Here is a 23,630-nt window from a genome sequence, read left to right on the forward strand (position 1 = left end):
CAGTGAGGGAACCACCAGAAGGCCCTCAGTGCTGGACCTCTGAAGAAGTGTGCATGCACACGAAAGCTCATACCAAGAACTAACTTAGTTGGTCTTTAAGGTGCTACGGGAAGGATTTTTTTTTTTTGACAATGGGAATAGAGACGCTCCTTCAGGTATACTGGACCATGGCCGTTTAGGGCTTTAAAGGGAAGCACCAACACTTTGAATTATGCTCAGAAACGTTACCAAGGAGTGGACCATTTAACACAGGGGAACTTACTTCAGAGTGGACACTCATAGGATTGTGCTGCAAAACTGTGTGCCCCCGCCCAGCTACTCAAGCTATTCAAATGAATCACATACTTTTTATTCGTATGTCCTTAGTGCCGTGAGAATATAATTATGTGTGCCTTTCCATTTTCCTGAATGTATGGAGAAATCCATTTGGACAAGGAAAATCATCACCTCCTTGATGTATCTCTTTCTCCCTTTCATGCCTTACCAGCCTTCCAGCTGGCAAGCTAACCCCTTCAGAGTCAACTGCCAATGCTGATTCATGAGACTGTCCAAAAACGCTATTTAATGTGGTTCCATAGGAGTGCTTTGCGTCTAAGTCACTGAACATGCATTTCCTGTCATGCGAGGTCAGCACAGTATGAGGCAGGGCTCTTGCCAATACCTTATGCCAAGGATTATATAGGTATAATCCATTGGGCAGAGACCCAAAATGTTTCAGCCCAACTCAAAAGTAGGTAGACTCTATTTGCTTTACTGCAAGGGTGTGTAGTTTTTGGCGCGTTGCTGCCTTTCCATAAATCCATGCTATTTCGCAACTTCAGAAAACACCATCTGAATGATGACTTTTCCCTCAAGGCCTTTTCACCTTTTGCCATGCCAAGAAGCATAGCACGGGAGTGTAGCAGCAATACAAGACTGGCTACAGCAGGAGTCCATTCTGTTTGCCGATGACCGGTGAGAATTCTAGTTTCTATGGTGAAAAATACAAGTGAAGGGAAAATTCAGACAGGTGAAGAAAACAGATCAGATAGATATTGTCTCTATAAGTGAAGAAAACAGGTGTCTTGAAAATAGTTGAGACACTTAGAATTGTACTATCTGTCCTTTGAAAAGACCTTTGTGGGTTCCACATTCTTCCTGGGCAGTCCTCTCCCTCTGATGTCCTGATTTTTGCCTCAAAAAAAAACAACAGCAAGTCAAACGTATTTAGCTGTGTTATTCTCTCAAAGCAGTTCCCTCAGCATAATCTTGTCAATATGCCAAATTCCCCGAATATCAAAGGGTGTTTTGTTGTTGTTTACCTATAAGTAATGTTTCTACCCCTGCTGTTCCTTATTCTTCTTGGTAAACTCAAGGCCAGACTACTGAAATGTGCTGGCATGAACATCTCATTGTTAAGATTCCTGCTCCGTGATTGCAGTCATGGGATTGTTGTCTATCACATGATGGTGTATGTTTTGACTACACAGAGTGGGAAGTGACGGAGACAGGATGTTTGTGTTACTGTGTTCCATGAAGTGGGACTATTGTCCTTTGTTCTTTCTCTTTGCTGTCTGATGAGAAAGTGGAAGGAGCTAAGTCAGAATGCTCCGTGTGTGTTTATATGCAAATGAAGTAGATTAGCCAAAATGCTGAGCTACTGAGTTCTGTCACGCGAACTGCGATTACTCAGCGGATCCCTAAGTGTGCCAATGTCTGTCGGCATCGGTCACTGTGATGTTCGGGCAGAAGAAAGCTTTTGAAGCTCCCAAACGATTGACCAGGAGGGAGAGAACATGCCAGTCGGGCAGGTGTCTCTACCAGTGTCCTACTTGAGAGTAGGATGGATCCTGACACTCATGAGTTGGTCCAGGACATGGCTCCATTTTCTCTGATGATGGGTGGATTTTCAAAAAGAGCTAGCATGGTATAGTGTTGGTGTGCGGAACCATTGGCCCTCCAGAAGTTGCTGAACTACAACTCCCGTCCGCTGCTGCAAGCAGGAACAATGTCTGGGGATGATGGGAGTTGTAGTTCAGCAACATCTAGAGGTCCAACTGGGTACAATGGTTAGAGTGCTGGTCTAGGACTAGGGTGACCCTCGTGCAAATATCCACTTAGCCATGAAACACACTGGGTGACCTTGTTCCAGTCACACACTAAGACCAACCTACCTCCTACCTTGAGAGCCAGTGTGGTGTAGTGGTTAAGAGCGGCAGTCACATAATCTGGGGAACCGGGTTCGTTTCTCCACTCCTCCACATGCAACTGCTGGGTGACCTTGGGCCAGTCACACTTCTGTGAAGTCTCTCAGCCCCACTCACCTCACAGAGTGTTTGTTGTGGGGGAGGAAGGGAAAGGAGGTTGTTAGCCGCTTTGAGACTCCTTAAAGGGAGTGAAAGGCGGGATATCAAATCCAAACTCTTCTTCTTCTTCTTCTTCTCCCAGATCGTGAGAACAAAATGGAGAATACTGTGCTTGCTGCTTGCAGTTCCATGGACAAAAATAGGGATATAAATATAAGCATAACCTCTACATGCCCCGTGGAGATCCTTAAGGTCCACAAATAACAACACTTTGGAGGTCCTGAGCCACAAGGTGGTTAGATTGGTCTCAACTAGGGCCAGGGCCTTTTCCGTACTGGCCCCGACTGGAACGCTCTGTCACAAGAGACCAGGGCCATAGCTGTCAACCTTTCCCTTTTTAAAAGGGAAATTCCCTTATTCCGAATAGGATTCCTCACAAAAGGGAAAAATTGACAGCTATGACCAGGGCCCTGCAGGATTTGACATCTTTCCGCAGGGCCTGCAAGACGGAGCTGTTCCGCCTGGCCTTTGGTTTGGACTCAGTCTGAGCCTTATATTTCCTTCCCCTTATGGTTTTGATTTATGGGCTGCTACTAAAATGAGGCTGCATTTTAAATTGTATTTTAACCCGTATTTTAGTTAACTTTTTTTTCCTATTACGTTTTATTGTAATTTTATTGGTGTTAGCTGCCCTGAGCCCGGTTCTGGCTGGGGAGGGCGGGGTATAAATAAAATTATTATTATTATTATTATTATTATTATTATTATTATTATTATTATTACTACTACTACTACTACAAGTACTACTACATTTCATTTGTTCTTCAGCAATTTCAGATCTTGCCATGACTGAATAATAAAAAGAGAGGAGCCAAAACTGAACTCTGTCCATCTCCTGCTCCCCACCCAATAAAAAAAATTCACCTGCATTATGGACCTATGAATATTTTGCACCTTTTCCTAGAGGGGTAAAGTGTGTTTTGATTGTGCTGGGTTTTCCCACCAAGTATCATCAGGATTTTTCTCTAATGGCAGGCACCTTTGAAGTTAGATGGCTTCAAGATATCTGTCGTGAAAACCCAGTATGTCCAGAAATGGCAACGAGACAAGAGAAATGAGAGTGTATTCTTCATGAAATGCTGCCTCTGTCGTAGCACATTGTCTGTCTCCAGTTTATGTCAAATTAGTCTGGGGTAAGTTATTTATCTGGGCCATAACATAAGCCCTGAGTAATTAAACGCAGATGGCATTGCAAACTACTCTGGGCCCACAACAATGAAACAAATCTAATCCTTTGTGAGCTTACTTTGAATCCTGTTCTCATACATCCTATCACTGATAAGCCACTTATTATAACCAGTGATTCTTCCATTGCCTCCAAATCTGGGAGCAAAACCAATGCAGAAGAGGGCAAATGGGCAGCATATTACCATAAGACAAACACCTCACTACTCTTAAGAAGTAAGCCTAGTTACTTACCAGCTTTCATTTTATCTCCTGTGGGAGCACATGGAGCCACTGGTAGCCTTGCAATCCAGTTTCCACATGGGACTTGTTGGACTACAGTGCCCATAATCATTGTCCATTAGCCATGCTAGCCATGCTAACTGGGGATGATGGGATCTGTAGTCCTACAACTTGCAGAGGGCAGCACATCAGCTACTGTTGGATTATGTGAAGCCCTTACGAAGCGTCAGCCAGTTGTGTGAAGGTGTTGTCTGTGTATAGGTTACTTACATCTTTGTTGACTCCACCAAGCACAAAGTATGGCGTTCCTGAGGCTCAAGATGCAGAGTGCTGGTGTGAAGCAGTGGTGCCTCATAAGTTATGGGGTGGAAACTGGTGGGATGTAAAGCTGAAAAAAGCTCACAAGCCAAGCAGGAAATAGATTGAGGTCATTGTTCTCGAATCTTGCAGAATGAGTCTATCTGAAGCCCATGCTGCTGGCCACCTCTTTATTTTCAAGCTTGTGTCTGTGAGCAATCTGGGTACTTTTGGATACCAAACATGTGCCTCTGTAGCCAAACAGAAATATGTTGTTGTTGTTGTTGTTGTTGTTGTTTTAAAAAAATCAAACTTCCTTTGATAAGTTTCTTCTTAATCTCATTACTGCAAGAAGTATGAGCCTCACCTTTTGGGGGTTTTCTGTTTATAAACCAAGTGTATGGCTCAGCTTGAATTACTATTTATGTTTCATTTCTTTCTGTTTTTCTCTTTAGTCATTTGTTTTATGGACGAAGCTCTCCATTTTATATAAGATTCCTCCCCAGTTGTTGTTGTTGTTGTCGTTGTTGTTGATATTAACATTGTCTTGACTCATTCAAAAGCTCTGTCCTAGTGCACATAAACCTCATGTCACTTAAAGCTGATGGAATAATATTACAGTGGTACCTGTTGTTATTTTTGTTTTTCTGCACTGGCACCTCAGGGTGAAGGGCGGGATGCAAATGCTTTAAATAATAAATAAATGAGAAATAATCTTGCATTATTTCTCCGCTAGCTTTTCTGTGCCTGCTGAAGCCATTCCTCTTTCAATAAGTCTTCCAAAATCCTTTATCCAAGTTGGTGTCTGCCCTGGATCTGAAGTGATTTTTTTATTTGCGCTTTTAAAAACTGTTTTTATGTATATTGGTTGTTTTTTTAAAAATATGTTTTTAAATTCAGTTGTTTTCAACTGTTTTTATGTGTGTAACTATTTTATATATGTCACGAGACTGTAAATCGCTTCAAAATGCCCTGTGTGAAGCGATTCTTTAATGAAGAAAATATGTTGCAATATCCTGGCATCTACCCTGAGAAAGGTGTTGATGTGAAAGAGGGTTGCCCTTGCTCTGAGGCCTGAATCTGAAAATAGATTGGGTTAACTGAATTATCTCTAGATACATTGGTGGGGGAGACTGCTAACCCATTCTCCAATGTAAATTATGTTGGTCTTGATGGGTTTCATCATATTCAACTAATTCTGTTTTCCTGTGATTTAAATTGCTTAATTTTGCATCTGTTAATGTAACTCTAGATCATCTGCTATCTAAGCACTGTTCACCTCTGCTTTTATAGTGGTCACTATAATCCTCAGCAGCGTTAGCGCCTAGCTAATTTACTCCCCTATTTTGTTTTTAATACATCGGGCATTTCATTTACTTTTGTTGTTGTATTTCATTTTATTGTTTACAGCTCACTGCTCCAGATTATCAAGGTCATTTTGAATTTTAATCTTGCCTTCTGTGCTTGTTGCTGGCACGTTTAATGAATACATCCTCAGCTCTTTTACCCAAGCCATGAATGTCTGGACTCAGTTACAGACTGCTCTGGAATGTCGCCTCATTGCTTGATGATGATGAATTAATTGTCCACGGATTGGAAGCGGATCTCCAAGAACTTCTCTTGTGTACTTCGTTCATTCATTGCCTGAACAGCAAAGTGTCCATGAACCAATGAACCATGAACCATGAACACTCCAAACCCAGTAAAACCAGACTCAGCCAAGAGAGCCTAAGTAAACAATCCCCGGGATTGGGGGTGGAAGACTAATAATAATAATAATAATTATTATTATTATTATTATTATTTATACCCCGCCCATCTGGCTGGGTTTCCCCAGCCACTCTGGGCGGCTTCCAACCAAACACTAAAATACCACAAACTATTAAACATTAAAAGCTTCCCTAAACAGGGTTGCCTTTAGATGTCTTCTAAAAGTTTGGTAGTTATTTTTCTCTTTGACATCTGGTGGGAGGGTGTTCCACAGGGCGGGCGCCACTACCGAGAAGGCCCTCTGCCTCGTTCCCTGTAACTTGGCTTCTCACAGCGAGGGAACTGCCAGAAGGCCCTCAGTGCTGGACCTCAGTGTCCGGGCAGAACGATGGAGGTGGAGACGCTCCTTCAGGTATACTGGACCGAACCCATTTAGGGCTTCAAAGGTTAGCACCAACACTTTAAGTTGTGCTCGGAAACGTACTGGGAGCCAGTGTAGGTCTTTCAAGACTGGTGTTATATGGTCTCGGTGGCCACTCCCAGTCACCAGTCTAGCTGCCGCATTCTGGATTAGTTGTAGTTTTTGGGTCACCTTCAAAGGTAGTCCCACATAGAGCGCATTGCAGTAGTCCAAGCAAGAGATAACCAGAGCATGCACCACTCTGGCGAGACAGTCCATGGGCAGATAGGGTCTCAGCCTGCGTACCAGATGGAGCTGATAAACAGCTGCCCTGGACACAGATTTGACCTGTGCCTCCATGGACAGCTGTGAGTCCAGAATGACTCCCAGGCTGCACACCTGGTCCTTCAGGGGCACAGTTACCCCATTCAGGCCCAGGGAGTCCTCCATACCTGCTCACCTCCTGTCCCCCAGAAACAGTACTTCAGATTCAACCTCTATCTGCCTATTGTGGCAGAGGAATGGTGCCAATTCCTGTGCCCCATTACCACCACAGATTCAGTGGCAGCGAAAATCAGTACATCTGACCCAGGGAACATGGTGAAGCTTTTAGCCAATGTGTTTTGATGATGGCATGTAACCAGGAACCTTTGGGTCCAAGTGCTCTTGTGACCCACCACCAAACACTCCTCTCTCCAGTTTGCCACCAGTGGCACACCACCCAGGCACCCACAGCTTTCTGGAGACGTACTAAGATTCCCCAGCAGCAGTCAAGTGCCCTTTCCACTCATGAAGCTCCTCTCTACCAGCAGAGCACCACTAACACTGCTTCCCAAGGTGCCCTGAGAGTGGACGGAGAGACTTCAGGATTTCACTTCAAAGCCATTGTGGGAATGCTTCCTTTAAAACCCTTTGCCTTTTAATGGCAACTATGATGCTGTTTTCCCAGTAGTGATGTATGGAAGTGAGAATTGACCATAAAGAAGGCTGATCACTGAAGAATTGATGCTTTTGAATTATGGTGCTGGAGGAGACTCTTGAGAGTCCCATGGACTGCAAGAAGATCAAACCTCTCCATTCTGAAGGAAATCAGCCCTGAGTGCTCACTGGAAGGACAGATCCTGAAGCTGAGGTTCCAATACTTTGGCCACCTCATGAGAAGAGAAGACTCCCTGGAAAAGACCCTGATGTTGGGAAAGATGGAGGGCACAAGGTGAAGGGGACGACAGAGGACGAGATGGTTGGACAGTGTTCTCCAAACTACAAAACATGAGTCTGACCAAACTGCAGGAGGCCGTGGAAGACAGGAGTGCCTGGCATGCTGTGGTCCATGGGGTCACGAAGAGTCGGACACAACTAAATGACTAAACAACAACCACAACAACAACATGATGCTGTGACCTGATTTCTGTTTTGGTGTTAGCCGCTTTGAATCATAGAATCATAGAGTTGGAAGAGACCACAAGGGTCATCGAGTCCAGCCCCCTACCAAGCAGGAAACACCATCAGAGCACTCCTGACATATGGTTGTCAAGCCTCTGCTTAAAGACCTCCAAAGAAGGAGACTCCACCACACTCCTTGGCAGCAAATTCCACTGTCGAACAGCTCTTTCTGTCAGGAAGTTCTTCCTAATGTTTAGGTGGAATCTTCTTTCTTGTAGTTTGGATCCATTGCTCCGTGTCCGCTTCTCTGGAGCAGCAGAAAACAACCTTTCTCCTCTATGTGACATCCTTTTATATATTTGAACATGGCTATCATATCACCCCTTAACCTCCTCTTCTCCAGGCTAAACATGCCCAGCTCCCTTAGCCGTTCCTCATAAGGCATCGTTTCCAGGCCTTTGACCATTTTGGTTGCCCTCCTCTGGACACGTTCCAGTTTGTCAGTGTCCTTCTTGAACTGTGGTGCCCAGAACTGGACACAGTACTCCAGGTGAGGTCTGACCAGAGCAGAATACAGTGGCACTATTACTTCTCTTGATCTAGATGCTATACTCCTATTGATGCAGCCCAGAATTGCACTGGCTTTTTTAGCTGCCGCGTCACACTGTTGGCTCATGTCAAGTTTGTGGTCAACCAAGACTCCTAGATCCTTTTCACATGTACTGCTCTCAAGCCAGGTGTCACCCATCTTGTATTTGTGCCTCTCATTTTTTTTGCCCAGGTGCAATACTTTACATTTCTCCCTGTTAAAATTCATCTTGTTTGTTTTGGCCCAGTTCTCTAATCTGTCAAGGTCGTTTTGAAGTGTGATCCTGTCCTCTGGGGTGTTAGCCACCCCTCCCAGTTTGGTGTCATCTGCAAATTTGATCAGGATGCCCTTGAGTCCATCATCCAAGTCATTGATAAAGATGTTGAATAAGACCGGGCCCAAGACAGAACCCTGTGGCACCCCACTAGCCACTCTTCTCCAGGATGAAGAGGAACCATTGATGAGCACCCTTTGGGTTCAGTCAGTCAGCCAGTTACAAATCCACTGAGTGGTAGCATAGTCAAGACCGCATTTTACCAGCTTCTTTACACTTTGGGCTTCCCTCAGGTTGGAAAAGTGGTATCCAAAGCAGAAGATAAGATGAGAATTAGGCAGTGGAACTGACTCCAGAGTAAAGGTGCATATGATTGTGCCACATGTTATTTTCCAATCACCACCCATCACTGAACCACATGTAATACCTCCAAGATGGGAGGGGTAAACAATTCAGAATGCCTACCTGTTTTCACCTTTAGGAAGGAACATAAGCCTGTATCCAAAATCTTCTCACCTTCCCTCCCCAGTCTTGGGGTGGAGTCTGCAGGGCACTGTGGCATAATCCACAAACTGCTTAAGTTTCCTGTGAGCTATAGCACCTGGACACTGCTTCTCTGTCATGATAAATATATGCTTCCAAACGTAATGCACGGGTCAATTGTTTAGTTGCCTTCCCTGGGTGGGGTTGCACTCCCCCTGAAGGAGCAGGTTTGCAGTTTGAGGGGGGAGGCTGAGACCCTACTTGCCTGCGGACTGTCTCGCCAGAGTGGTGCATGCTCTAGTTATCTCCCGCTTGGACTCCTGCAATGCACTCTATGTGGGGCTACCTTTGAAGGTGACCCGGAAACTACAACTAATCCAGAATGTGGCAGCTAGACTGGTGAATGGGAGCGGCCGCCAAGACCATATAACATCGGTCTTGAAAGACCTACATTGGCTCCCAGTACGTTTCCGAGCACAATTCAAAGTGTTGGTGCTGACCTTTAAAGCCCTAAATGGCCTTGGTCCAGTATACCTGAAGGAGCGTCTCCACCCCCATCGTTCAACCCGGACAGTGAGGTCCAGCGCCGAGGGCCTTCTGGCAGTGAGAAGTGAAGTTACAGGGAACCAGGCAGAGGGCCTTCTTGGTAGTGGCACCCAACCTGTGGAACACCCTCCCATCAGATGTCAAAGAGAAAAACAACTACCAGCCTTTTAGAATACATCTGAAGGCAGCCCTGTTTAGGAAAGCTTTTAATGTTTAACAGACTATTGTATATTAATATTTTGTTGGAAGCTACCCAGAGTGGCTGGGGAAGCCCAGCCAGATGGGCGGGGTATAAATAATAATAAATTACTGTTACTGTTACTGTTACTGTTACTATTATTATTATTATTATTATTATTATTATTATTATTATTATTCCAGTTACAGATAGGTAGCCGTGTTGGTCTGCCATAGTCAAAACAAAAAAAATTCCTTCCAGTAGCACCTTAAAGACCAACTAAGTCAGTTCTTGGTATGAGCTTTCGTGTGCATGCACACTTCTGAAGTGTGCATGCACACGAAAGCTCATACCAAGAACTGACTTAGTTGGTCTTTAAGGTGCTACTGGAAGGAAATTATTATTATTATTATTATTATTATTATTATTATTATTATTATTATTATTATTGGTGCAGCTGTTTCCCTGGAGGCTCAGGTAGCCTCAGTGGCTAGTAGTGGCTTTTACAAACTGAAGTTGGTTTGAGAGCTGCAGCTCTTTCTGGGTTGGCAGTAGTTCATGCACTGGCTACTTCAAGACTGGATTACTGCAAAACACTCTATGTTCGGCTTCCCCTGTGCTTGATCTGGAAAATGCCATTTGTGCAGAATTCTGCAGCACAATTGCTGACACCTGCGCCCAGAGATCTGCCCTGGCTTCACACGTCATGAGTTCATCCTCCAACACATGGAGAGTGATGAAAATGGCGAGGGCGGGGGGGCTAGTGCTAGCATGCTCAACCCCAGAGCACTCCCAGAGTCAGAATAGCTGAAAAAGGAATCTGTCCTTTACCTTGTGTGTTGTGGAAATGCTTTGAACACCCGTTCATTGCGTTGGAAAGCATCTATTTTCAAAACAGAGAAGCGTTGTTCAAGTGCTAATGCCTTCATCTTTCACCAGGGTACCAGAGGCTATGTTGAGATTCCCTGAAAGTCGTGTGTGTGCCTGTACACACACTACACATATGTGCACATACATGTCATCCTCAACTGTAAATGAAAAAAACAAAACATTTTCATAGATATAAAACATGTAATTAAAATGATGAATTAATATAAGATAGAATATTAGCCTTTTGACATCTTAATCTGAGCCGGAGAGAGCAAAGGAGCTGAGCTGCTCAATTAAATTTATAAATTCCTCCCCACCCCATTGTTATGAATAAATAGAAAGATTCTGTAGCAGTCTGTAGAATTATTAATTGCAATGAGTGTGGAAAGTGCATGCACCGTATCGTGAAATGGAGTATCATTGTTAGTGACTATATTTCTTGGTAATTAAGGCCCAGACTAATGATGCAAGTTTTTTCCAGCATGATTTTCATCTGATTATGAGGCTGCTTCATTAAGAGCACTCAGACTAACGAGCTGTAGCTGTAATAAAGTAATTTTCTGTCTTGTGCTCTGATTGATAAAGAGTTTCTATAGCTAAAAGGAATTGAAAATATAATTATAATTAGAAATGGTTGAATAAAGTTATTACAGGATTGCTGAAGGGTAGTGCAATTGACACTGTAATTTTTGGGGGGCTATGTGGGAGGGGGGACGTGTGCATCTTAAAATTAGACTGTATAAAGTGTGGGGAGGGGAGGGGAGGAAGGAAGCCATGTCTCCTTATAGACGGGCACTTGAATGTTGCTTGTATTAAAAGGAGCACAGAGATGAAAGTAAAGCCAGCCTTGCCCACATTGTTTCAAACCCGAAAAACACATGCAAGATGAATGCCGCTGCTTTGCTTTCCAGCATTCCTGACAAGTGAAGTAAAGTTTATGAAAATACTCTTTGCTCCATTTATAACAATTTTCATGCTGCCATATGTGGTGCAAGGGGTGGGGGTGGGGGAGAGAATCTTAAAACCAGTGTCCCTTTAATATACACAATATCATTTTGAACTTTTTCCCAGAGTCCTTCCCCAAATATATATAGATATATATATTATATATGTATAATTAAGTTAAGTTGTGGGTTTTCTCTTTCATGCTTAGCCTGATATCAAAATACAACTCGGCTGCCTAAAAGATCCTCTCTTTCTCTCGGAGGGGCAGCTAATCAACTTTTTATGCTCGAAACCTTATTGCTTTTTATGATGCTCACATTTAGAAACAGTCCAAATCGCATTAGATCAATCCTTTGAGCATAAGTCACAGGATAGGGATGCTTTAGTGATATAAATGCCTATAATAGAGGTTTTACTTAGAATTAAGCAGAGGCATTTGGGTACTCCAAAGTTGTTTCCCTTATTTAATCCTGGTTCTTTTGTATCAGTATAATTCCCCCTGTGAGGAACACGGTTATGCTTTAAAGCTTACCGTTATGGACATTTGGTTATGTAAAATCTGTCCCACAAAGGCTCTGAGGAATTAGATTGCATTGGCAGGAATCTAATGGTAGATCATCGAGATGTATATTTATGCTAATTTCCTGGAAGATGGCATTTTGCATCGATTGTTCAGCCTCGTAATGCATTTGGGAAGATTTTTTTTTTCCAGAATTCTTAAAAAATCATTCCTTGCACATTATATGGTGATAAAAATGTGTTATTGGAATACCATTAGAGGTGTGGGGGGGGGAGAGCAGATTTTTATTGGTTGTTCATTGAAAATGTTAGCTGTGATTAGTTACATAATCCTACATTAACCTGTAAATTAAAATTCCTTGGTGCAATTTGATGGCTGATTTAATTTTGTCTTTCTTTGTTTGCCTCAGGCTAATTCCATTATGAATTCTTTATACAGCCTTTTCCCTCAATGATTAGCAGCTTCTACTCAAGTCCTGATTGCTATTGTACACTTAGCACTACATAAAGCTGGGGATTAATATTCCCCTGAAGAATTGTTGCTATGGATCTGCTGTATTCCTTCTAAGAGATGTTTCTGCAGCTTCAATTGTCCATAAATTATGATCTCTAGTGAATTATCAGTGGGAGTGAACTAAGCTTAACAAGCAGAAGAGAGCACTCTAGTTCTGAGACAGAGAGAGGGAGATTCTCAATTATTAATTGCCAGGTTTTATAATACAGAAGGAATGATATTTCACTGTATCCATCCTTCATGCAGGAATGCAAGAAATCAGGTTGAGCCAGAGGCCTAAAACATGGAGGGCTTAGAGGCCATCAGAAAAGGGAGGGGGAAAGGTTTTGTCCTAAGACAGGAGATGAGACTCAAAGTATAATGCTGTGCTTTGTTGTCTTATCTTTGTACCAGAGCCTCTCCAAGACATTTTGACACCTGAGGTGAACCACAAAATGGCATCTTCCCTCCCTCCCCACCAGGGAAGAAGGGGTGAGTGAAGATCTCCATCAGGAACAGGGGGTGGGTGGGAAGAAAGCTCTTCATTGGGATCTGCTCCCCGTGTGGATCCTGCTTCCTGAGGCAACCGCCTCCCCCTGTCTCATTGGTGGGCTGGCTCTGTTTTGTACTTGTGGCAGATGCTTCAGTCATGGTAAGATGCTTCATCATGATAGTAGTTTGGGTCAACAGCTTAATAACCAATCTAGGACACAGGTGCTGGGGTTACAAAGTCCCTCACATTTTGAGAGTTAAAGCAAGTATCCCAGATTCAGTTGATTGACAGATAGTTCTTGATTTGCCTCACCTTTTAAGGAAAGGGTTTAAATTGTGCATCTGCTCCTGTGCCTTTCATAGAAGCTTTTCTTGATTTGGAAGACAAAGCTGTAGGGAAACCTTTAGTTACTCTGTTTATTTCTGTCAGGCTGTTGTTAGAAGCACAGGAGGTAGTAAAAGGAACAGAAGAGAAAAGCAATATAGGCCCACTTAGTTTTAAAATAATGCTCCTCTTAAACCACACAACATTTCTTTTCCATTTGCATGGTATGCAGGCCTGTTTTAAGACGTCTGAGAATATGCCTGCTGACCCAGATCTTCTCTGGCTGTCTTGGCTTTCAGAAGAAGGGAGTTGTCCCGCTGACGTGGTGGTTGTTCACAGTGGCATAGCATGGGTTGCCAGTGCTTGGGGATGTAGCACACAAGAGGCTGAAAGGCAACTTCATATATGAAAATGCTTTTACATGAAGCTTGATGGGTTCCATCTACTTTAATGTAGAAGAAGACAGGGATGAAATGCTGTGGAACCAGAGCTGGTTAGAGAACTTTGTAACAGGTGAAGGCTGGCTGCTGCTGATAGGCAAGTTTAGTGTGGCAACCTATTTAATGAAGCCAGGGAGACAAGTCATGATATGAGTAGAATAGAGTGGGTGGAGGAAGATTGGAAGAAATTTAAAGACTATTTACAGAAACATTGTAAAATTAATGAATGTTAGAATGATGTTGGAACGAATTTATGTGGTTTTAGCAAAAATGTTACAAAGGTTTAGAAAAAACAGACTGTTAATTGGTGAAAGGAGGGAAAGTAAAGTTACATTTATATTAAGATAAATTACAGGACAAAAATTGGAAAAGATGGGAAGGATTTGCTGAAATAGCTAACCGAACTAGAATACAAAAAAGGGAGGTGTGAGGAGGTCAAGGAAACAAGCAAATGAAAGTTAAGTTATGGGAAGAGTTGCTGTGTTTTTAAATTGTTTGCATTTTTCTGTTCTTTTTTTCTTTTTTACTCATTGTGATGTGTTGACTTGCTTTTGTTTAATATGGTGTATTTACTTTTGCTTTTTGTAACCCTTTAAACTTTAATAAATATTATTTATAAAAAAAGATATGAGTAGAATAAGGTATGTGGGACGCAGGTGGCGCTGTGGGTTAAAGCCTCAGCGCCTAGGACTTGCCGATCAAAAGGTCGGCGGTTCGAATCCCTGCGGCGGGGTGCGCTCCCGCTGCTCGGTCCCAGCGCCTGCCAACCTAGCAGTTCGAAAGCACCTCCGGGTGCAAGTAGATAAATAGGGACCGCTTACCAGCGGGAAGGTAAACGGCGTTTCCGTGTGCGGCTCTGGCTCGCCAGAGCAGCGATGTCACGCTGGCCACGTGACCCGGAAGTGTCTCCGGACAGCGCTGGCCCCTGGCCTCTAGAGTGAGATGGGCGCACAACCCCAGAGTCTGTCAAGACTGGCCCGTACGGGCAGGGGTACCTTTACCTTTACCTTTTAGAATAAGGTAAGACTGGAATCTGGGTAGGGAGTTATAGCAATGAACAGTGCAATCCTAGCTACTGTATACTTACTCAGAAGTGTGTTATTGAATTCAGTGAGTTTTATTCACAGGTGAATGAGGTTAGGATTGCAGTCTTAAACTGGTTTAAATATGGAAGGCTAGAGAGCAATGCTTGCTGTATCACAAATACACAGAATAACTAATAGACCACCCAAAGTGGAAAGAAAGGAATACATTTAAGTACCACTTCAGAGCATTTAAATTGCTTCACATCCATAATCCTAGTGATCTTTACAACAGCACTGTGAGGTAGACCATTATTGCTATCCCAGTATTGCATGGGGTTGGGGTTTGAGGCTGTGAGAACAATGGCTTATTGAGACAGCTCTTGTCTGAAGACATTTGAAAGGGATGGAGCAGTCTGGGCAAGATTTTCATTGGTGATTTCTCCCCACCACACACATGCGTCATTGCTCCTTCCCAGTAACAATGGGCCCTAACAATTGTCATGTGTGCCGTGGGCGGGCACCATGGTCAGGGGTGATGACGATGGCTCTGGCAATTACAGTGGCCTTTGAAAGTCCAGGAACTGCATCTCTTGTGAAACCTTCCCCATTTCTTATGTTCTATGATATTACAGGGCTGCTTTGACAAGTGCAGCAGAGGTACGGTGTTTACCCAGAAAGTCAGGAGTAACGCATGCTACCACAGCAGGTTTTTATAGGATCAAGCTTGTAATTTTCTTCTGCCAGGTCACAGAACTACCTTCTTTTTAGATCTCCTCCTCTCTATTCATGAACACAGTTTACTTTGGAAGGTACTTGATATTCTGACCTAGTTATAACACACCAGAAAGGTTATTGTTTTATTCATACGAATTTAAATTTAGCAAGGTACTTAAGCATGTTCTTGCATTTATGATTATGATTCCTTTCAAGGACTTTATTGAACTGGTGTTAGCAGTGTGGTCCTGCGAACTGTGTTTTGATATTGACCCAAATGCTGCAAGAGTTAGAGAGAGATGTGAGGTTAAGGATTTGGGGTTGTTTATTTTGCACTTCCCCTCCTCATCAAACCAGTACTAATGGAGATATACTAACAGGCTTTTCCCATTGAACTCTGCTTTGTGCTACTGCTGTGTCAAAAACCCTGCACTTGATTTTCTTCAGCATTGTTGTAATTTTTGACCAGCATGGAAGAAATGTGATGTGCTCCATCAAATTCAGCTGCAAATCTCTCTGAACTAAGCCAGAGGAAAATAAGCCCATTCTGTGAGAGAAGAAAAGCAGAAAAGGTGGTTGGGGTTGTATATCCATGTTGGATGCCTTGGCCCAGTATACCTGAAGGGAGTGTCTCAACCCCCATTGTTTAGCCCGGACACAGAGGTCCAGCTCCAAGGGCCTTTTGGCACTTCCCTCACTGCGAGAAGCAAAGTTACAGGGAACGAGGCAGAGGGCCTTCTTGGTAGTGGCTCCCGCCCTGTGAAACACCTTCCCATCAGATGTCAAGGAAATAAACAACTATCTGACTTTTAGAAGACATCTGAAGGCATGTTTAGGGACGTTTTTAATGTCTGATGTTTTATTGCATTTTTAATATTTTGTTGGAAGCTGCCCAGAGTGGCTGGGGAATAAATAATAATTTGTAATTATTATAATTATTATAATTCTTGACAGCTTCAGGATATGAAGATCACGTAAACATAAGAAAGTCTTGGCAAAGCTGGGATATCTCCCTGGCTGAACATCTTTGGGCATATATGCATTTTAATTTATTGGAATAATAATAATAATAATAATAATAATAATAATAATAATAATAATAATATATTTTTACCCTGCCCATGGTACACTCTGGGTGGCTTCCAGCATAAATAAAAACATAGTAAAACGTTAAACCTTAAAAAGTTTCCCTATACAGGGTTGCCTTCAGATGTCTCCTAAAGATTATATAATTACTCATCTCCTTGACATCTGATGGGAGGGCATTCCACAGGGTGGGCACCGCTGCCAAGAAGGCTCTCTGCCTGGTCCCTGTTCTTCTCGCAGTGTGGGAACCACCAGAAAGCCCTTGGTGCTGGATCTCAGTATCAGGGCAGAACGATGGGGGTGGAGACGCTCCTTCAGGTATACTGGGCCGAAGCTATTTAGGGATTTAAAGATCAACACCAACACTTTGAATTATGCTTGGAAACGTGGAAGTCACACTCTGTAGACTTTTGCTTCTCAGGGTCATCTATACGTACAAAAGTGCACATGAACAATGTATTGTGTACGGCAAAGATCTGGAAACAGCCAAAGTTCTGGCTTCTTCAAGTGGCAGAATCATGCCTTACAGCTTCAGTATAAGCTTCCCTGTATACTTTCTGAAGTGTAGAGACATGCTAAATATATACATTGATCTATGTCTAAGCAACCCAATGCCTATTCCAGCTAAAAGTATATGATTCTGGAGGTCAGGGGGGCTTATTAAATTCATTTTTAAATTAGACATATTATTTTAAATATGTCTAACACGTTTGTGAGTGTCTGGTGCCCTTGTCAACTCAGTAGGACTAACTTCTGCGTGAGCCTGCTTAATACTGCCTTGTAAGGATGTTACCTTCTTTCATCAGGTGCTTTACAGTGGTACCTAGGGTTACAGACGCTTCAGGTTACAGACGCTTCAGGTTACAGACTCCGCTAACCCAAAAATAGTACCTCAGGTTAAGAACTTTGCTTCAGGATGAGAACAGAAATTGCGCGGTGGCGGCAGCAGGAGACCCCATTAGCTAAAGTGGTACCTCAGGTTAAGAACAGTTTCAGGTTAAGAATGGACCTCCAGAATGAATTAAGTTCTTAACCCGAGGTACCACTGTATTGTAAAAAGCGATGTTGCTTGTGCATCTGAAGTGCATGTGTCACCCAGCTGCAAGAAAACCACTTTTTAAAAATTGGACATGAAAACACAGGAGACTTTCTGCATTTGTGTGTCGAGGTTCCCAGGTCCACCCCAATAACTCACACATCACACAGAATTTTTGTTTAAGATTTTTGGCATAATTTTGGCCACAACTTTATTAAAATACAAATTTGTGAGTGGTTGCTTAGGCATTGGTTGCGACTATCTGCCCCCACCATGGGGGACAGACTGACATTCCGCACGATGCGAAAGTCAGAATGGGGGAATACACTTGGGGGTTACGCGGAGCAGGGAACCTGCCCTCACCCCAAATGCAACCAGGAGATTGCTATGGCCCGAGCCCCCTTGACAGAGTGGACAAGCAATAGTTAGCCCCCAATTCCTTTAACAGAATCCCTTGCAGCAGCAGCATTAGAGGGGCAGGCACAGCCAATCCATGCCCCTCAACCAACCAAACCATAAACCAATGCCGAACCGCAACCTTACAAGTTGTGACGATTTGCTACGCAGTAGGCAAAAAACAAATGGCCCCAGCCAATCAGCCAGATGGACAAAATTCCTACCAGGCCCCCGCTCCAAAGCAGACGACCCCATGACAGGCATAGCAAGGTCAAAGCGAACAACCCTATTCTAGGGAGGGAGGGACGGGCAGTCCAATGCACGGGCGAAAAGAGGAAGCCCTAGCCTCGTGCAAGGAGTTTTAGAATTTCTGGCTGTCAATCAATAAATGGCAACATTAACTTCTTCCCAACAACAAGGGAAGCCCCAATCGCATCAGTGGCCAACGATCAGTTAGCCCGCCCCCCAACTTTGGAGTGTCCTGGTGGCCCCCACCGCAACCCGTGCTCTCCATGAAGGAGAACATGCTTTGCTGCACTTCCATCCCAGTTTCCTAAGATAAACCAAAGATTAACAGGAAGACATAGAAACTACTGTAAACCAATCAAGATGAATGCTCTTTGTCAATACAGTATAACCTCCTCATGAACAGGTTGAATGCTCAATAAGCAAGTTTTCTTCCGCAGGGGCCTACATGGTGAAGGCAACAGAAGGAGGCACAAGTTCATCTGGTGATACAGTTTTATGCTTTGTTTCCTTTGAAGTCTTAGTCTCCAGCTGCATTAAGGAGTTTGTGATCTCTAAGTTAAATTCCTGGCACACAGGGAAAAGCAGAGGTATATTCTGTGTTCATAGCATTTCCCTGCAGTGTAGGTAGAGACCTCTCACTTTCCAGAGGTAGACACTCTCACCTTCTGGGCAGGCTTTCAGCTCCACAGAGATAGTTTGCTTCCCTTCTCCTCCTTCCTGCCTTCATTTTTTTACCCTGTCAATTCTTTATGAAGCAGCGAGTCTTCAGAGTCCCTCCCTGAAAATTCCTAGTCGAGCTCTCGAGCTCTTAAAAATACTTAAGCAATAAGGCACAACAGGCTGTGAATTTCTGAGCAATTATTGCACACCTCAAGTGACAGCAAAGGGAGGACAATGGCCTTTAAGCAGCCATAAATGTACAGGACCCCCAAGAAGGGAGCAGGTTTCAGTGCAGCTATTGAGAAATGAATGCATAGGAGGGCATAAAGAAGGGTTGTGGAGAGACACAATTGCAAGGAAGTCTATGTTTACTGAGTATTATGGTAGTAAATCTATCACTGACAGCTCATAATAAAGTTTTGTGTGTGTTTTATAAGCATCAGGAAATATTTCAGATGGATGTTTGTTTGATTAATAAACGGAAGGTGCTTTTTTCCAGGGATCAGCTGTTACTAAACATCAAATAGGCTTTATGGCACCCAAACCTAAAACTGTTCAGCGCAGCTATACTCAAGGTGACATTGTCTGCTGGTGTTACGTGCAAGACAGTTTGGAATAAAACATCTCATAGTTTGATGGCTCAGCTGCGAGTTGTTCATTACTGCCAACTCTGGATAGCACTAATCCTTTACTCAGAAGTAAGTCCCACTGAGTTGGATGGGAGGCAATTTCCTAAATTTGTTTAGGACTGCAGCCATAATTTTATAACAGGATAGCCTCTGCTCAATTTCTTTCTTGCCCACTTTCTTCCCAATGTTAAGGATGGAAGGATCTGTCAATTTTGGTTCTCTCTGTTTCTTATTTTTCTAATCTGACATTGAGTTCTCCAGGTTTCTGTAGAAATTTATGAATATATAGAATATATATCTCTAAATCACCTGCCTGCCTTCCACCCTCCCGTTCCCTTCCTGGTCTTGTTGTCTCCCCTTCCTCCTTGCCAATGAGCAAGGCTCCAGAGGTGCTGTTCAGCGAGCAGGGAAAGTGAGGGGGAAGCAATTGGATCTGAGGAGGAGCAGGCAAAAGTGCTTTGGCTCATGGCTTAAGTGGGTGACTTTCGAAATCCAGCCTGAATCTCTGTGTTGCTGCTGCACACTTCCCTTGTTGAGCTGGAAACCCTGTGAGTGGGCTCTTTGGATGGTTTATTGCTCTTTTATAAACACTGTGATTAAAATGCTGCATCGAACCCCTTGCCTCCTTATCATCCTTAGTGTGCACTATTGAACTCTTAGCCTCAGCTGGAGCTCAGATGAACAAGATAAAGTTAATTGGGCTCTGATAAGTAATAAGGAGGCCTTGTGCATCTCAGTCAGAGGATCTTGGGCCGCCATGAGTGGATGATAATGAAGGCTGCTCCAAATGGCATTGTCATTTTTCAGTCCGCTCTCGAGCAACGTGAAAAGGGATATTGCTGGCTGGCAAACAATATCCCTCTAATCTGGGTAATGTGTCTCTAAGCCATGGCCCTGTGCGCTCTTCACGGCTCCTTTCTTCCTGGCATAACTTCACACTTCCCCACTGCTTCTAATGCTGCCGAAACTGTTTATATCATAATAAAATATAATTTTCTTCATGTGTTAAACATGACTCTCTTTCTCAATCCATCAGGGTTAAAGCTCCCCGTGCGCAACAGAGTCTTAGGCAGTGTCTGTTCTTGCTGCTCTTTCTTTCACGGGGGCTCTTGGCGTTTCTCTCTCCCCACCCCCACCCCCCAAGCCTACACCAGAGCCATTCATATTGCTTTGGAGAAATGGTATTTGTAGATTAGCAGTTTGATACTTCAGTTATTTATTTGTGCTACTTAACAGGCTGGTGGCAAAGGGGAGTGGGAAGAAACAACAATGTGAAAGTAATGCATAGCGTTCAGTTGTGCTTTAGACTGCAATTGGCTGCCCACTTGCCTAGAAATAAGCCCCACTGAAGCGAACTTCTAAGTAAACAAGGCACATCATTGTACACTTAAGAGTGTTTAAAGTGCTCCAGTAACAGGCAGTATTGTGGAGTGGAGGCACTTATCCCAGCAGGCGAATTGCTGCTGCTTACTGGGAGGGGAAGGAGAAGAGAGGTTGGTGATCTGCAAGCAGAGGCAATCTGGTCTTCCTGCCAGCATGTTTGCACCATGCTGTCCTATTTGTGCCCTCTGCTGGGGGGCTAGGTAAGTGCCTCTGCCCCACCATGTGATTTGCTACAGACACTATCACCGTAATCCATACAACAGGGCTGGAAAACCGCAGGTGTGGGGCGCTGAATGCAGGCCTCTAAGTCCTCTCTAGCTGGCCCTAAGGATTATGGCAAAGTCATGCCTCCTTGTCAGGTGTGCGCGCAGGAGCCAGGCCCTGTGACCAATAGGACTTCACAGGACTGGGGCCTTCCTAAGTTTGTTCTGAAGAGGCAAGGCACGGCCGCACAGGTGAGGCCGATTGGTAACTCACAGCACCTGGTGGCAAGAGCTGGGAAAGGATATAAGGTCTGCATTTCCCTTCGGCTCTTTGACACAGCGACACGTTCCCTGCCTTGCTGCGTTTGACTCCTTGCTTCTTGAGCCTCGGACCCCTGACTTCGTGATTCCTTGCTTCTTGATCCTCGGACCCCTGACTTCTTGACTCCTTGTTTCTTGATCCTTGGACCCCTGACCTCATGACTCCTTGCTTTATGATTCTCGGACCCCTGACTTCGTGACTCCTTGCTCCTTGATCCTCGGGCCCTTGACTCCTTGCTTCCTGAGCCTTGGCTTCTTGACTCCTGGCTCTCTGACCCTCGGACTCTTGGTTTCCTGACTCCTGGCTTCTGGACCCCATTCCTGCTCCACCCCGCCATCTTGCCCCTGGTCTTGACATCCCCTTCCGGGACTTTGATCACCCGTAAACCGGACCGTGACACTCCTTCCCAGGTCACACCCTTTCACTGGTCCTGCCCTGCTCCAGGTCCTCCTCAAGAGTTTTTGCCCAGCTGGAATGTGTCCTCCAACTGTGGTGTTGCTTGTGTGGATGAGAGGGGGAGGTGTGTGTGTGTGTGTGTGTGTGTGTGTGTGTGAAGAAACCTCTGACTTTTGGGCAATAGGCCCATATTCTAGCCACATAAGGGCAAGAGCCAATCTGTTCCTCCACCCACCTTTTATCTCCGCCCCCGGCATGCAGCCTCGGGAAAGTTGCCCATAAGGAAATGTCTCCCTCAAGCAGAAAAAAAAAATGTTCTCCACCCCTGCCTTACAACAATGTGTAAAGTAGGCCAGCATTATTAGCACTATTTGGGGGGTAATGTCTCCACCAAGACGGGGATCCCGTCTGCACTCTACATTTAAAGCAGTATCATATCACTTCAAATAGTCATGACTTCTGTTGAGAAAGATGGAAACTGCAGTTTGTTCCAGGTGCTGAGAGTTGTTAAGAGACCCAGATTCCACTCACAGAACTAGAATTTCTCAGAGTGGTTTAGAAGTCAATTCCCTCTGGGAATTATAGCTTTGTGAGGGGAATGGCGGCTTCCTAAAAACTCTCAGCACCCTTAACAAACTGCAATTCCAAGGATATTTAAGAGAACCCACAGCCGTTTAAAGTGGTATGATATGGCTTTAAATAGGGGTTTCTTACATCTGGGAAACGGGATGCAGGTGGCGCTGTGGGTTAAACCACAGAGCCTAAGGCTTCCCAATCAGAAGGTCGGCGGTTCGAATCCCTGCGACGGGCTGAGCTCCTGTTGCTCGGTCCCTGCTCCTGCCAACCTAGCAGTTCAAAAGCACGTCAAAGTGCAAGTAGATAAATAGGTACTGCCCTGGCGGGAAGGTAAACGGCATTTCCGTGCCCTGCTCTGGTTCTCCAGAAGCTGTACTCCGGCTCCCTCGGCCAATAAAGCGAGATGAGCGCTGCAACCCCCGAGTCGGTCACAACTGGACCTAATAGTCAGGGGTCCCTTTACCTTTTTACATCTGGGAAAACCCAGGCATGTCCTCTTTGGGGGAGCCAACATGCTCATCCAGGCAGATTCTTACATTTTAAATGGAATATCTAGGGGTTTGGGGGGCTTTGGCAGCTCTGCACGCTGCGGCTGCTGCCAGCCCAAGCCCGGGGAAAGAGGTGTGTGCTGTGGCTTGCTGGCTCAGGCTGGCAGTGGCTCAGGTTGTCCTCTTTTTTTGCTCTTCTAGATACAGTATGGAACCCTCCTTTAAAGGAATTGTGCAGATGGGGCCTCAGAGATAACTGCTTGACACTTCACAGTTCAGTCTCTTAGCTGCTACACCAGCTCTCTCCTGCTGTCTCGTAGATTTTTACGGACTCCAGACTCACCCATTCAGCAAACATGGCATTAGCTCAGCAAGGAATTAAATCCCCAAAATGCAAAGCAAACATAGCCGCTATTTAAACTGGACAACAAAGAGTCAACTCATTCATCCGATGAATCCATCAGGGGACCATTTTAGCCTGCTTTTGTAGCTAACCTCCTGACCAGAAGAAACAAAACACTTTAGAGTTAAAATCCAGTTATTGTGGCTGGCTGCTAAAAGTACTCGTTTGGGAAGGCAAACATTGTGCTGGAAAAAAATAATGCTGAATGTGAGATGGTGGACTGTAAAGGGGAAAGGTTGCAAAAAGCTGATTTTTCCAGCTAGAATAGAGCTACTGGGAGGTGTATGTGTGATCACCTTCACAAATGTCTTGTATGTTATACCGTTTCACTTTTACTATGGGGAAGGGGAGTAGCTCAGAGATACATT

The 23,630-nt window shown here is 44.2% G+C and overlaps 1 long non-coding RNA gene across 1 annotated transcript in view; it reads left to right on the forward strand.

Moving 5' to 3' along the window:
* The window catches only part of LOC310840682, a 173,717-nt gene extending 155,015 nt beyond the window's left edge, over positions 1 to 18,702 (forward strand). The window contains exons 5-6 of the long non-coding RNA XR_014561992.1: positions 12,854 to 12,931; positions 18,640 to 18,702. This is a non-coding gene — a long non-coding RNA (uncharacterized lncRNA). The remainder of the gene's footprint in view (positions 1 to 12,853; positions 12,932 to 18,639) is intronic.
* The last annotated feature ends 4,928 nt before the right edge of the window (positions 18,703 to 23,630 follow it).

This window comes from Podarcis gaigeae (genome assembly GCF_964106915.1).
Source record: "Podarcis gaigeae genome assembly, chromosome: 3".
NCBI lineage: Eukaryota > Metazoa > Chordata > Lepidosauria > Squamata > Lacertidae > Podarcis > Podarcis gaigeae.